At 45.8% G+C, this 16888-nt stretch overlaps 1 long non-coding RNA gene and 1 pseudogene across 1 annotated transcript; both read right to left on the minus strand.

Annotated features, from left to right (window-relative positions):
- Window positions 1-870: 870 nt before the first annotated feature.
- Window positions 871-2209, minus strand: LOC120700385 (annotated as a pseudogene).
- Window positions 2210-14265: 12056 nt separating this feature from the next.
- Window positions 14266-16806, minus strand: LOC120697027. The gene is made up of 2 exons (XR_005684341.1): window positions 15560-16806; window positions 14266-15161 (listed from the first exon to the last, which is right to left on the minus strand). It is a non-coding gene; the product is annotated as an uncharacterized LOC120697027 (long non-coding RNA).
- Between the last annotated feature and the right edge of the window lie 82 nt (window positions 16807-16888).

Genomic DNA, 16888 nt, shown 5'->3' on the forward strand with positions numbered 1-16888 from the left:
CCATGCTTGTGGAGTTTGCTTTAAGCCATAAAGTGCGTATGTTTTATTGCATCATCTGTATTGGGGACGATCATGTTGTATGTTCCTTTTTCTTATCTGGTTTGTCGTATAAGGTATATATTATCATCTCGTGCTGGTTGCATCTGCCACCTTTAGCTATTTACAGTTTCCCGTTTACTGTGTCGACTATTCGTTTTCATGTGATGATTTGTGTTTTTACCCTACTCTTGAATGTTTTTGCTTGTGCTGGTGAACCGCGCAATGAGTGTTCGTTTGTCTGTTGTCAGTTCGGTGGGTATTATTTTCTATTTTGATAGCCTGTGAAATATCGCTGAAGCTGATGCAGACAACTTAATGGTATTACCGTATTAGGCACATCGGTTGATACAAGTTGTCAAATTTGATGATAAAGGATGAAACCGATTTGCCGATGCGGGGGTTCATTGATGCTTCTGCTTTAAAACGAAGTTAAGAACTTAAGATTTAAAATCAACTCTTCAGGATTAGCCGAGTAGTTTCGGATAGACATGTTTTTGAAATTTGCCCCTTTTTTCGACCTACGGTCTCCGCCATTCGGCAGGCATGTGCTGGCCTAGAGCATTACGGGCACTTGCTTGTGCCACTGGCGTTTGCTTGATTCACACATGATTCATTTGCCTGAAATCATGATAAGAAATCTAACACCCATAATTTTATCTTCTTCCTCTTTCCCGGAGCACTACTGCCCTCTTCCCCGCGACAATGCCTACTGTTGCTGGGGTGCGTCTAGAGACCTCTGCCGGTCACTCTGACGTTCGTGCCAGCGTTGCCTCCACCTAGGCTTTCGGAACCACCAAACCAGAAGCCACCCACAGGATACGCACTGCACCATTACATGGATAAGCATGTCAACCATCGTCTGATGGACACTGCCCCACAGGTTGCCCACCCCGTGTACGCCGCGTAGAATGGCGGCGACAGCACGGCGTGCACCCGGGCGGCCAGCGGCGAGTCGCGCCGCCGCATGCCCGCCAGCGTCCGCACGTTCTGCGCGGCGCTGGTGGCCTCCGCGAGCACCTCAAGCGGCAGCAGCGCGGCCGCGCTGGCCCCCGCGGCGTGGCGGCATGTGGCGATGACGTAGAGCGTGGCGAGGTGGTGCGCGACGAAGGCCCTGTTTGTTTATAATTTTTTTTTGACAATTGAGTGCTAATTAATCTAATAAGTTTAATTAAAATTTGATATAGTGATGCTATAGTAACCAATCGCTAATCATAGATTAATATATCTCATTAAATTCGTCTCATAGTTTAGTCTTAAAGCTCTACAATTAGTTTTGTAATTAAACTTTATTTAATATTTCTAAATATTAAAATTCTCTTTGATGCGACATGACATGAATTGAACTTTAGTCTCTGGAACCAAACAACTCATAAGAGAGCCTTGCGAAGTAGACTGTGCTGAAGTCGAGGACCAAGTCCTCGGCGGAGCTGTTGAGCGCCGCTAGTAGTAGCCTGCGGCGGCGTGGCGGGACAGCACGGCGCGGAGGGCGAGCAAGCAGCACCGGCGCACCGCAGGCCGGGGGTGCCGTGGAAGAGCGAGGTGAGGCAGCTGGCGGCCTCGGCACAGTGCCGCGGTCCCCAGGCGCGGAAGGCGACGAAGTAGCCGACGAGGTAGATGGACGTGAACATCACCTGGAACGGGAGGAACATGGACTCCGCGCCCGCGCCCGCGCGCGGCGGTGACGGCGACGTGCTCCTCCATGGGAGCAGGACGTGCGCTCAGGTGCTTGCACCCCGCTGGCTCTCGAGGAGGGAGAGCACGACCCACGAAGACGACGCTAGCTACAGCCTTGTCGGATGAGTCGAGCGTTAACATTCTGAATTCGGATGAGCGTGGCGGCTCATGTACTCCCTCTCAAACCCGTTTGATGTACTTTAAGAGTCGTATGGCCGCCGCCGGGTGCCGTCCAGGAGTGGTTGGTGGACGGGGCGGTCGCCGGCGAGGTCGCCGGGGTGGTGGCGGGAGGCGGCGGCCTTTAGGGATTCGGGTTTTCCCGGCGGTGCCGAGGTCCACCGGTGTTAGAGGAGGCGGCGGCAGCGGCGGCGGCCTGGCGGTTCGTCCGGCGAGGCCGGGCGCGGCATCGGATGGCCGGGGGGCGGTGGCCGCCGCCGGTGGTGGGCGCGGCGGCGGATAGGGTGGGCACGTGCCGCTGCACTCACCAAATCCACATTGCCGACCCGAGCCCGCCGCCGTTGGTCGTCTCGCGCGCTCGCGGCGTGACGCCGTGGTTGGCTTGGCGTGGCGTGGCGAGGCTGTGACTGTAACTGTGACTCTGTGAGGCGATGAGCTCTCCGCTTGCTTGCGTGGCTACAGTTTCAGCGGGGCAACAGTCCCTGCATATTCTGAAAGCTCAATGTTGCCGATGAACCTCTCGCTCTCTTTCCTTTTAAACCAATATATATGCGTGTTTAAAAAAACAATATATATGCGGAGGAGCCTTCAGTTCCTGTTGATATCCCAACCAGAGCCTCCAACTGGAGCTAAAAGGTGACCGCGGTTGGAGCCTCCAACAGGACTAAAGGTGACCCTTTAATTCTCCAAAAACTATATGTATATCATATTGTGATTCGTGATCTAGACCAACATGCTTCGGAGTATCTTCAGTCCAAATATAACATACATAGTACAATTATTCTCCTACAAATCACATGGGTCGTTAAATTAGCTCATCATGACAAGGTGACATCTGCAAGTACCATCTAAGCGCTCTCTCCCTCACACACACAGAAAAAAACATCTTTATCTTATTATTTGGCCAACAAACTGAGCCTCCACGTTCGCTTTCAAGGTCTAAAAGTTTCCACATTAATCTGAGAAAAATAGAAAAATAAAAATTACACACCACTGCCATTACGATAAAAATTAGCCTAAAATACCTCTGTGCCTAATTAAAAATTACCCACCAATGTCATTATGAAAAATTAAATATAAAATATTATTTAGCTATGTATCAGTTACAAATATATACTATTAATAAAAACTAAAGCTAACAACAATCAATCAAAATAAAATGAAAATAAGAATAATTATCTGTATAATATTATTAAAGCTCAACAAATCAAATTGTTATTATAGGTAGGTCATAGTTGAATTGTTTTAATCAACAATAAGACATAATTTACGATAATAAACAGGCTGATGTATGGTTAAAAAAATAGTATAACCTTTTAAGTAAGGATACAACGACATGCAAATTTCTGAATTTTCAATACTAACCGCGCAAATGCGCGGGCTATACGTCTAGTTTGAATTGCAATGGCAACAACAGTTCATAAGGTGCCCACATCATGCAGGCACAACGGCCCCTATAGCTAGTACTAAGTCTGTTTTGTCCACATGTTCAGTCCTAATCAGCCAAGCCACATGGCCTGTCTTAGCATGTAACATGCATATGCCAATCATGTGCCCCCCATCATTTGGTTCCATTTGTCAGTTGCTGATGATGATGTACGATCTTGTGCTGAATTCTTGAGGATTTAGCTGAATCATGCTAAGTTTTTTTTTCTTTATGGGCCTGGCTGCATTAGTACTTACTGGCCAATTATGCTTGTAATCACTTAGCTGGAAAGGATGTTTAATTTTGGAAGAGCAAATTAAGACCGGTCTCGTATACCCTGTTGCGGTCACACCCAGCGCGTCGTCTGTTGACACGTATCAGTTGCACGAGCGTGTCTAGTCCGGAGAGCACAAAAGGCAGAGGTTTGAATGTCCGTTATATTCTTTTTCAGCACGGTCTGGATTCCGTTCAATCAAGTCAACTGTTCGTTTGGCGCCTTGAAGGTTTTGACCAGCTAAGCAGCCCAACGGCAAGATGACAGCTAATGTGGTGTGCTGAGTTGCAAAAATTCTGTTGTTATATGCCGAATATTTTACCAATTTACCTAATTTTTTACTTGAAATTGAAAATTCTATCACCTAATCATAATAACTTGGACGTAAGTAGCTGAATTCGTTCGGGCAATGTTCATTATTTGAATAGGTCGAACCAGCAAAAATCCGTTCAATTCAGTGTGTAAGCGATTGGGTGCACTAGCCTAAGAGGGGGAGGAGGTGAATTAGGCACTCTAAAAACTTAGACCTATGTCTCCAACTAGTTTGCACAAAACTTAAACTAAAACAAACTATTTTTATGTGCAACTATGGTTGTTCTAGTGTGAAACCCCTATCCCAAAAGAGTTTAGCAACCTATAGCCTTTCCTATTCAAGAAACTACTCTATGAAAGTAAAGGCATACAAATTGCTAGTATGAAATGCGGAAGCTTAATAAGCGGGATAGGAGATAGCAAACTCTTGACGCGGGTGTTTATCCCGTGGTTCGGTTAGCCACAAAGGCACACCTATATTCACGTTGTTGTAGCACTCACTAAGAGTATTGCTACTCGGCCACCAAGTCTCTTTCGTGAACACAATCACGGTCACCTTGGCCCCGGATTCCACTAAGGAGCTTCTCCACAAAGGATGGGGGTCTCCACGTCCCCCGCACAGAGATGTCGTCGGAGGGTCGATGACGTTGCCGGCGAGCTTCACGCTCCAAGGTGCCGGCGCACCAAGCTCTTGTTTTGGTTCACTAGAGAACCACAGCACAAAGGCTCAAGGCCTTGCAATCACACTCACTAAGAGCTAACCTTTACACAACACTCTCAAAGTATGCTAAGGGCTAAGGATATGATCTTGATGTTTTTGTATGGCTTGGAGATGTTCTTGGGTGTGTGTGGGATGTTCAGCAACTCCAGCAATCTTCAAATGGCCGGGGTGAGGCGTATATATAGGCCACCAAGTCTTGTAGCCGTTGCTCCAACGGTCAGCTGAAAATCTGCGTATCACCGGAAGAACCGATGCCTCTGGCAGGGGTAACGTCGGTTCATCCGGTCACTCATAACCCGAAGTAGCCGTTGAACTCCTGACAGCTGACGCAGTGATCACCGGTTGAACCGATACTTTGTTCCGATGCATCACCGGTTCATCCGGTGCTTAAGAATCTTCTCCTGACAGCTGACGTCATTACACCGATGTTATGCACCGATGCTTCACCGGTTCAACCGGTGCTGAAGAATCTTCTCCTGGGCTCTTGACATCGTCTCTGGAACATAAGACGCCCAATGCACCGATGCCCTTTCTTGGACCGTCGGTTCAACCGGTGACTATAGGCTGACTTGGCTTCGATTTCCTCCTGCACCAGAATTCCATAGCGTCGGTTCTTCCGACTACCATCGGATGCACCGATGCCCTTGGCGTCGGTTCTTCCGGTGCTACTGACTGAAGAGCTTCGGGCCTCACTTTGCCTATCTCCTCTTAGGGGCGGCCCTTCGGGCCTTGCTACGCCTATCTCCTCTTTCTCTTTGTCATCACTTGAACCTAAAACCCTGAGAATGGTCATCTTAAGAATCATATTAGTCCAAGTGTTGTGTTGTCATTCGGTCACCAAAATCACTTGAAATGACATAAATGGTGCCATGTTCCTTACACAGTTGTTCCTCAAGAAAAAAACGATCCGTTCAGTTGTTTGGTTTGTAAAAAAAGCACTTAAACACATATACCATTCTCAGTTACTTTTCATCACTACCAAAAGTCAGATAATTTTGTCTCTTGAATCTCATAGGATTTTATTTTCACCTCAACCGTTGTAGTTTTAAGTTATAAACTCATGCTGCTGTAGGTGACGAAGTTGCTCCATATCATGCATGGCATGGACCGCTACTACTGCTCTGTGCGACTGTGCCCTACCATGTTAGGATTCAGCTCATCCACTGTTCCATGCTTTTGGACGCTGACCACCAGCTCGATCTGCCTCCTTGCCGTTTCAAATCCTCTCCAGCTTTTCTCCTCTACGAGACCCCAGCAAAATATAGTTATCGTCTCTTGCTAGCTAGATAGCCTTTTCCCCTTTGTAACCTAGCCAGCTAACCGCGCCGGCAGTAGCTTCCAAACGCATTCGAATTAAAGATGTCGTTTTCGTCGTCCATATGCATCGATCCAGCTATAGACCCCTGGATCCAGCGGCGCAATAATGCCATATGGCTATAGTCGTTTATCATTTGGGTTGTGTTTAGATGCGAAAAGTGAAGTTGAAAAGTACTATAGCACTTTTTGTTTGTATATGGTAAATATTATTCTACTATGGGCTAACTAAGCTCAAAAAATTCATCTCGCAACGTACATCCAAACTGTGCAATAAGTTGTTTTGTTTACCCACGTTGAGTGTTTTATGCATGCATCATTTGTTATATTTAATATTTCAATGTGATTTCGATGTGACGGAAAATTTGAAAAGTTTGGAGGAACACACCCATGTAAACAGAAATCTATCGCAGCACATGGCCGGAGATCGCCGGCCGGCGGCCTCTATAAATAGCCCTCGCCACATGGCCATGTCTCTTAACTCTCGGCCTCCTCCTCACCCAGCTCTCGCTCTCCATCTCATAAGCTCTTGCCGCTCATCGCTCGCTCCGTCCTCTCCTCCCCTAATATAATTCTCTAGACTGACCAGCATACAGCAGATAGGAGATCGGAAGATGGTTCACCGGCCGGCTGCAGCTGATCAGGTCGGCAGGATCGTCGTGCGGCAGGCCGCAGCCACGGCCAGAGGCGGCGCCGGGAGGCGGCATCCGCAGCCGGCGCACGCGCAGGAGCTGGTGCTGCGGCGGCTGCTGCCGTGCAACAAGGCGAAGGCGTGCCGGTTCAAGCGCACCTGCTTCAGCGAGGAGGACGCCGCCGCCGCCTCCGCCATGCTGCTGCTCGCCTGCGTCGTCTGCGCCCCCTCTTCCATCTGAGGCGCGCTTTTGTCCGTGTGTGGAACGAACTCCAAGATGTTCGTTCGGTGTGTAGAGACTCTCTAGTGTCCGCCATTGATGCGTCTCTCCCTCCTCCTGTATGTGCTTCGCGGAAATTAAAGGAAGTTCTTTTCTTCTGGCTAATGAATTAGTGGTCCAAGACTTGTTCACCTGTGCTTAATTGTGAGGTCTCCATGGGAATGAACAATTAGATTGCAGTGGTTGCATTGCATCTACAGGAGAGACCAACAACGGCTTGCATTGGTCCTCAAGAAGCAAAGAGAAAACAGAGCAGGAGAATGGGATATTAGAATTTTTTTTATTTCTATATTTTTTTTCGATTTATCAAAAATATATGTGGCTATATTTTTTTTCAAAAATGTCACCCTGCCGCCGGTTGGTTTGGCGGTAAGGAATTACCGCCGAATTAACCGGCGGTAAGATCCTTGGCCCACGGCCCATGGAAGCTACCGCCGGATCAAACAGCGGTAGCTCCTTACCGCCAAACCAACCGGCGGTAAGTGCTACCGCCGCGCTGTAGCCCGGCTATAGCCGGCTCTAGCAGCCGGCTGTAGCTGCCCTGTAGACGGCAGCACCCTACCGCCGTTTGAAACGGCGGTAGGTGTTCCCAGATTTTATTTTATTTTTTTTAATTGTTTTATAAGCTTTCACTGCTATAATTAATTGTATAATTATTTTAAAGACTGTCTGAACTGTAATTATTTTCTTTACGTTTAGATATATTTCAGAAAATAATAGAGATAGCGGAGATTAGGGAAATTTTTTTAAAAAATTTATACAAATTAGATTTAACTCTAATAGTCTGTGAAAATATATTTTCATGAGATATTCATGAGTTTCAATTACGATTTCAATGTCCTGTCACCTTGCATCAGGTTCTTCTGCACCCCCACTATAATTAAAAATGTGGGAGTACTTACCACCGTTTGAAACGGCGATAGACATGCGTGAACCATGCCTATATACCAAATAGCTCCATCTATAAATAAAACATCGCCCCATCTCATATGAAGTCAGTAGCCATCTCATACGAAGTCTTTAGCCATCCACGCACGGCCACCATGTCTTCCTCTGGTTCTACCTACATTCCGTGGAACAAGATTAGAGAACCTGTGCCTCAAGGAGTGCAGGTTCCAATGTGCTTCTGCGGTTCGTTGTGCAAGCTGATGGAGTCCAAAGTTTTGGGCGATGACTTCGGCAGGAGGTTCTTCATGTGTGAGAACTACGAGTACGATCCGCCAAAGCGCTACGGCAAGGACAAAGCGAAGGTATCACCTCGCACTATCTAGTTTGCGTCTTCGGAGTTCAGTATGTTAATTCTAACTCGGCTTGGAAATAGAGTCCACCACCTCTTTGTGATTTCATACAGTGGCTGGACACGGAGCAATCGACCGAAGCTAAGGAACACGTTGAGCGCCAAGCAAGGTGGGCTGCGGAAAGGTGGCAGCGAATGCTGCAAGAGGAAAAAATAGAGGAGAAGCGCAAGAAAGATAAAGAAGAGATCGAGAAGAGGTTCGCAGAAGTGGAACGTCGGCAGGCGGAGGAGCGTGAAGCTGATAGGGAGAGGAAGCGAGAGAGGGCCCGCCGTGCGAAGGAGGTGGGACCCGAGACTATTAGGAAGGGGAAGTATCCTCGGTGCACTCAGTAGATGACTATCATGTAATGTTCGAATTTCATATTCCCTAAGGCATGTTAGGTCTAGGTGGAACACGACGTTAGCGTGTTCCATATACATGCCAGTGCAATTGTTATTGTAATTTCAATGTCAAATTAATCGACATTGTGTAATTTGTACTAGCTGCAACTAAATTATTCAGAAGCATTGCCCTACAAATAAACTTTTCAGACCGACACGATGACAACTCCATTGGCATATATCGGCCAGTACACACAATAAAAACAATGAAAACAATCACCGTTCAAACATTGAACACAAATTAAATAGTGGTCCACACAATTCAACGCACAGAACACATGACATGGCATGTCAGGACCTGTTGCAAACTTCGGTAACAGTAGAGGACACCCAACAAAAATGGGCTCCTCTGCTGAGACCTTCGTCACGCCCGTGCAAAGACCCCTGTAACTCGCAGCCAAAACAGCAGAACCCCAGCTGAACTGTGGCATCTCGTGAAGTGGAGCGTCAGCTATCGACCTCGCCAAAGGAATGAGCTGTTTGGGGCACGAGTCACCCTGCGAGCTGCAGAACATGACCCAGCCGAACAGCCACAGTAAGTAGGCCTCGAAGTGCCTGGCAACCGTAAAGTCGTCTGCGTCTGCCCTCATGTAGTTCGCCTTCAAAATGGTACGAGTCGTCAATGCAAATACGTATCAATATAAGTACGAAAAGAATCAACATTTTTGTACTCACACTAAACTGTAGAAGCCACCTCTTTGTAGGTCCGTGTGCGTGGTTCGCAGGCAAGGGGCGGTACGGCAACGCTAGCTCGTTGCGCTGAACCCCGGCGAACCGAGCCAAAAGGTCGTCGCGCCACGAGAGTCCCACGTCCTCTGCACCCACAGCTCGTCCAGCACACGGCAAGCCTAGAAGCATCGCCACGTCCTGAAGAGTAGGGGTCATCTCACCGACCGGGAGGTGAAACGTGTGCGTCTCCGGACGCCAACGGTCGAGAAGTGCCGCGAGAAAAGCCCTGTCCCTAGGTCGACGTGCAGGGTCCGCCATATCTCCCTCCACAAGTCGCGCAATCGGGAGAAGACCTGAAGCGCGTAACCTGCATCGCGAAAATGTAAATCAAGTTAGAACAAAAGGTTAAGGAAACAATTAAAATATGTGACAAATGTAACCCGTACCTAGGAACCCAACGACGGTGAATCGGCATCGTCGACATGGGCACACGAGCCCGAAACGTCCCTAAGCTGATGCCGCGGACCGCAGACATGTACGACCGGTGGCGCTTGTCGACGAGAGCATCTAGCAACTCAGGAGTAGCTCCTTCCTCGTGCGCCATACCTGTATAATGAGATTTATTACAAATAATTTCATAACATAAATAACAATATTAAGCATAATAACATTAACGTAAAACAATACTAAATAAAATTTCAGAACATAAATTAAGTAATACAACAAATTTTTAATAAAATACTAAATAAAAATAACGTAATAAACTTATAAATGATGCACAACAAATTACATATTATATAACTTCAATTTCCAATTACAGCAATAAAGTTGAACATACATTTGCGCCACATATTACAACAAATATTCGTACGCCATGACGAAATCAGTTTACGACATATTAGTTCTTAATATTACATAATTTAACATCGAACATGATTCAATAGCGAATGACACAAATGACAATCGTCATCGATCACATAAGGCCATCGTTGTTAGGACGGCGGCCACGACGACCCGTTGCCTGCGGTGCCGGATTTGGAGCAGCTTCTGATGGGCCCGCTCCATCTGTGCGGCCACCATAACTCAATGCCGTACAATACTTGTACGTATGACCCGTCTCATGGCACTTCGAGCAGAGGCGGACATCTCGACCAGCCTCCGATCGATCCATGTTATTTCTAATGCGTTTCTTCTTGCGTCGGCCCACCCCTTGAAACATTTCTGGATCTGGATCCGGAATGTAAGTTGCATTGTGTCCAGGATCAGTTATAAAGTCTCCAAGGATGCGAAACCCATATATCTCGTGCCTCCAAGTCATCCAAATAGTTTCCTTCATGAAGTAATTTGAGACATACATACGAGCCTGTAGTCCACCAGCTTCAAAACAGGCAGCAATGACATGTGTGCACGGCAGGTGCAGCAGCTTTGGCTTATGACATGAGCAAATACAAGCATCAGGACGAAGAACACACTCCTGCACATGCTTCTCACGCCGGCCCCCCATTCGGCATTTGTCCCTACACATCACCTCGTACCGACGTTCCATAGAGCCAACTGGAGTCACCCGATGTAAACGGATCTTTTTGAAACCTTCCTCCATATGCTCTGTAACCTTGTATCCGTAAACTTTGCGATTATCGACCATATCTTTCTGTGCCACAGCGTAACGGTCCCTGAAGTACACGCAAGTGCGATACAAGAAGAACTCCACGATCCCAACAAGTGGCAATGATCTTACACCACGCAGCACCCAATTGTATACCTCCGCTAGGTTCGTAGTCATTAAACCGTACCTAGCACCTCCTTCATCAAACAGTAAAGCCCATTTCTCTTTTGGTTCGTGCTCAATCCACTCAGAGAATGTCTTAATTGCCCTTCTCCTTTTGCGCCTGACATTCGGACCGTCCAAGCCCACATCTTCAAGCGAGACCTAGTCGTCGTCCTCTGTATTGACAGATCTCTTCGCTAGCTCCGCCGTTTGCTTTTTTGTTAGCTCATCCAATTTTTTCCATAGGAAGTTGAATTTCCTTTCCTGATTCTGGCTGCATAACCGCTTGAATAGCTTCATAAGGATTTTGTTCTTGAACTGGGTAAGAAAGTTTGCACCCGTATGCCTCATGCACCACCTACTCTTTAGGTCCGGCCAAAGTACAGTCCTACTACGCTCAGTAGAACCATTCTGTATGTCATCGATTGCTTGTAATATACCCTTGTGCCGATCATGAATCAAACACACGTTCTCTACATCTTTGACAATCATCTGCTTCACCCTCTGCAAAAACCAATACCAAGTATCCCCTGATTCTTTCTCCACAAAAGGCAATTGCCAAAGGCAACAATTATCTGTTACCATCAGCTGCAACAGCTGTGAGGATTGTGCCTTTATACCTTCCTGTCAAAAATGTCCCATCTATACAAATGACTGGCCGGCAGTGTGGAAACGCCTCAATGCAAGCGCCCAAGGCCAAGAACGACCGTTAGAGTACCTGCTTTCCAGGCTTCTGGGCACATGGATACGTTTTCAAGTTGTAGTAGCTACCAGAATTTCTAAGACATATAGTGTGCAGCAATGCCGACATATTGTGATACGAAGCTTCATACGTCCCCCACCTCATCTGCAGTGCTTTCTGTTTCGCTCTGTAAGCTTTGTTGTAGCTAATTTTATATTTAAACTCCTCCTCAACAGCACAAATGATTGACTTAGGTTCATAACTAGGATTGTCCACGATCAAAGGGTACATGTAGTTAGCTATGAAACCTGCACTGAGGTTGCGGTGCTGTGGTTCTAATTGCTCAAGCAGGCATGTGTGCTCCACAATTTTTTTGACCTCCCAGAAATCCTGCCACTTGCCCATAGAAGCATACACCCTGAAAGGACATTCGCTTCTCACACAACGCACGTCATATGTTCTCGGACTGCTCTTGACAACTTTGAACTGTCTTTGCAAAGAGAGAGTCGACCAATATTTTATAACTTCCTTCATGTTGTCACTGTTGGCATACACCGAACCGATGTATACCTCATTTTGCCTGTACTCCCAAGGCACCGCTTCACCTTCATTTACACTTAATTTTGAAAAATCATAACCGGACCAGTTGTGTGGGACATGATAATCTCCGTCATCATCATCATCATCATCATCATCCGAGGAGTCATCATTCATTGCATTGTGCTGTTCTTCACCCTCCCTCTGAAACTCTTCAACTATCTCTGAAATGTTTTCCCCTTCATCAGCCTGACCAGTTGCTTGACGAGGTTCGTGTGCAGCATGTCTATCATCTTCTAAAATCTCGAGTTCACCACCTTTTTCATGAGATTCATGCATCGTCTCAGTTTCTTCCGATACTATATCTCCCTGGCCTTCATGATCCCCGCCCGCTTCGGTTCTAAAACTAATCTTCTCGAATGCTTGAACAAACAACACAAGCGGTAAGCCTCGGCTACTACTTATATTGACATAGTTCCTCCTGTTTTGCGTCCCTTCAAGCTGCAATAGCTCCCAAAATACTGGTTCCCTTCGACTGACCACTGTCATGACAGAGATCTCATGTTCATCTCGACTAAGGCCGAAAGCTTTAAATAGCCAATTGGATATTGAAATCCAAGTCCCCTCTACCCCTCTCTAACTCGGGGTATTTTTTTGTGATCGAGCTAAACTCTGACAAATCTACCCCTTCAGGACCATATCTAACTTCTCCTGACCCATAGAACACTTGAAAATACAAATCATCTGACATGCCTGCCAATATTTCCGACAATAATTACTCTTCCTTAGAATTTAATCAACGCTAAAAAATAATTCTGCTATTTTTGCATATATCTTAATTATTTTTCTACAATTTTTATTACTGACAACAATTTCTATTTTTTTGTAATATAATATTAATTAATACTTTTTTTATGCGACAAAAATGTCTGTTTGAACTCATTAATATTTTCAATTATATTCGTATGTAAACTAATATTTTCAATTACATGTTCTACGATTTTGTATCGTAATAATTTATTTTCGAATCACTAATATTTCTACACATAACAAAATAATTTCTACACATGAAACTATATTCAAATAATTACACGCTAAAAACTATTTCTACACATAAAACTATATTCAAAAACACTAATATTTCTAATTCTAATCTACCAACTATTATTACTAAAATTAAAATTTAAAATGTACCTGCGAGGGCCGTCTCGGTGCGGCGGCCGGGAGAGCGCTGCGAGCGCCCCGGCGCGCGTGCGGGAGCCGCGCGGGGTTTAATACGCCGGACCTTACCGCCGGTTGAAACGGCGGTAGGTTATTACCGCCGGATCGGCTCTGCCCACCACGGCCCACCGCGGAACGATCCTACCGAGGGTTCATCCGGCGGCAACAACCTTGCGCCGGATGAACCGGCGGCTGGGTGACATTTTTGAAAAAAAAAATCTCGACATATATTTTTGATAAATCAAAAAAAAATAAAAAAAACTCGGGAGATTAAGCCGTCCTGGGCCGGCCGGCATCTCCGTCCGATCCCTTGCTTATTCTTGGCCCACTGCACAGCCCAGCTCGCATCTTGCTTCCAACCTCATTGAACGGCCCAGCTTATTGCCAATGCACACATGTCCTTGTGGTTGTGGGTGGCTCGCACAAACATGCGGTGTTATAATTGTACTCACTTATTCAAGTGCCTGTTTTCTTTTTCTGACTGATGTTAAAGTGTGAGTTATGTACAGTTGGTGACCCTCTAATTTTTTTTTCTCAAAAAATACCTTCCGAAATTTGCGATGTCGCAGTGATGTGCATCTACCTCCCCCATAAAGTTTTAAATGCAAACTCCAGATGTGTACAGCGAGTAACAAAAGGTGAAATAATAAGGACTGTTTCTGTTAATGTTATCATCTTTCCCTGTCAGATATCCTGAAGATATATATAGAGCAGCCGCAGCAGCTCAGCGCTCGACATCAACTTATATCCACTAGAACATTAGGCGAGCAATGCGCGCCCTACTGTTTAAATAATCAAATATGAGTAAATTAAAGTTAATAAAATATGCAAATAAATATAAGTAAACCGAAGTAATGAAATGTGACAAATGTCATACATAGTATATGATAATAATTCGACACAAAATCACACCATATGGTAATAAATACATCGTTAATATGCTAACATATGCACTGTTTTACTCAAATACAAGTTTTACATATGACAACATGTCGAATTGCAGGAACAATCCATGGGTTCATGACTTAGTGCTGCGGAAGACCAATAAAAGTAATGCCATCACAATATGTACTCTTAGATCACTGCCTTACTATTTGCTTCCCTAAATGCAAGGCGATAGCATATTAAAAGGTAGGTGTTGTTTCGTGGTCATTTAGTGGCAAAGTTTTCTAGTGCTAGTTGCCCTTATCACCCATATATGGGATCAGAATGATAACTGGATATAGCAGGCTCATGAGCATATCCGCCATGCTGGCCGGCGCTCGTTGCTGTGCTTGAGCTCAAGCTCGACCAGGAGCATGTTGCCGCGCCGCCCTCTCGCCACCACCCAGGACTGACCCACCGCAACGTGCCCATACGGCCTTGTCTGCCCGTGGCTCCAGGCTGTAGCAGCCCATGCTGCGTCCGAGCTTGGCTGGCACAGGCACCTTGCCACCTCGCTTAGAGCCTTTAAGGCCTGCAGATTTGATTCAGGGTCTTAGCACATTGCATCAATCATACACAGATTTCAGCAAGATATCATCCGGAAACATCATGCCCCCAAGATCCACAAAACCAGATTGAAACATCATAAGTTGTTCCAAACAAAAAAAAAGATCGAAACATCACAAAATAAGATCCCAGAAACCACAGGTTTTTCCTTCAGGAGAAGAGGTTCAGACGGTGGGAATCGGAAGGTTGCAGAACCACATATTCTTTTCTTTACTGGCTCCAAGATCAGTTCAATGTAGCATAAGGAGATTGGGGAGGACATGTAATCTGCAATAGGTAGTTAGGCAGGGTTAAGCTTTGAGAAACAGTCACAGCGTAGCAGAAGGCAATAAACAGAATAAACTTCAACTTAAAATAGCTGCTAAGTATGATCAGGCAAAAAAGGCAACAAACAGAACTTTAACGTAAAACAAAAGCCTCTAAACTATGTAACACGATATAGCATATTATGATCAACTTTGTACTCTCATTGCTCGTCTGAGTAATGAAACTTCATGGTCCCTTGTGGAAAAATAGCACAATATGATCAGGAAAAAAATTCCTTGGAAATAAAGCCTTCATTTATTAGTTGTTCTTTCTGGAGACATTAAACTGAAGTCTTTGAATGTATATATATTTTCTGAAAATGAACATGTCGAATGTCGTGGTTGTGAGAAGCAATTTACCTCGGTTCAGTAATCTTGCTGCCGCTCTGGTGTGGTTGGTGGTTCAGAGAGCAACGGAGGTGCCACCCTGCTCCTTAATCATGAGATAGCTAACAATTTGAGTAGCCAAGAGCAGCTTTCCTTTTCAGGTCGGTCCATCCATTGTTGACCAAGCATGCATAGTAGTTCAAGATACACAATGCAAGATTCAGAAGATGCAATTATGCTTATTTGATAGAGATGCATAGTAGTTCAGGAGGGAGAATGGGAAAAAAATTTGAGCATGCAAAATTAATTAAATGATCTCAATATGATGACTGATATTCAAGATACAGAATGCAAGATACAGAAGATGCAATTATGCTTATTTGATAGAGATGCATAGTAGTTCAGGAGGGAGAATGGGAAAAAAATTCGAGCATGCAAAATTAATTAAATGATCTCAATATGATGACTGATATTCTCATTTAACTCATGAATACACTAAATTAGGGGAATGGTAGATCACGGCCAACTGTTTTACCGATATTCTTAACTAAAGCAGTAGTCATTAGATACAAACTAATCACCTATTCTGAGTTTTGAGGCTCCCAAGCATAACTCGACAGATTGGACTCTTCTATAATTATTACTCCCACTTAAGAACACTGGTCAGCCATACAATTATTAACTAAAGCAGTAGTATGGAAGATGAATTGAAAATGTAGCCAAATTAAGGAACAATATGGCTAGTACTTGCCATCAGAACTGAGCTTAAGCAAAATATGGAGCATATAAGAAACCTGTAGTGAAAAGAAATGACAAAAGATCACACCTTTGTGGACGTGGATCTTCAGGCTTGCACCTCATCTACCGGTCAGCATGTCTCCTTTGATGCTATTCTGCCTCGAATGCCTGAGATGCAAGCATAACAGCTTCAGCAACCGGCCACCTAAGCCAAAAGCAGGCACCAGGTGCGTGGAAGGCACAAGGAGTGGGGATGTCTTGCAAGGAAGGGACGCTGCAGCAGATGAATGCTGCATCCCCGCGTAGCCGAGGTGCCGCGAAGCAGGTTTAGCGATGAGGAAGGGGCTGGTATTTCTGCCAAGATGAAAGTGGGCCTGAACCACCATCCACAGTGCCGGCTGAGGATGCGCCCGCCGCCGTGGATCTTGACCGCACGCCATGGATCTCCCAGCGCTGGAACGCGACGCCCTCCTGCTGCGACGCGGCCGCAAGCGTGACGATGCTCTCGAACTCCCACGCCGCCTTCACCCCCCCCCCCCCCCCCCCCCGCGTGCTGTTGCGCCTGACTGCAGCGCGCCGCAGTGAACCCAGCGCCAACGCACAGGGCCCCTTCCACCTCACCTC

The sequence above is a fragment of the Panicum virgatum genome, chromosome 3K (assembly GCF_016808335.1).
Source record: "Panicum virgatum strain AP13 chromosome 3K, P.virgatum_v5, whole genome shotgun sequence".
NCBI classification, from domain to species: Eukaryota; Viridiplantae; Streptophyta; class Magnoliopsida; order Poales; family Poaceae; genus Panicum; species Panicum virgatum.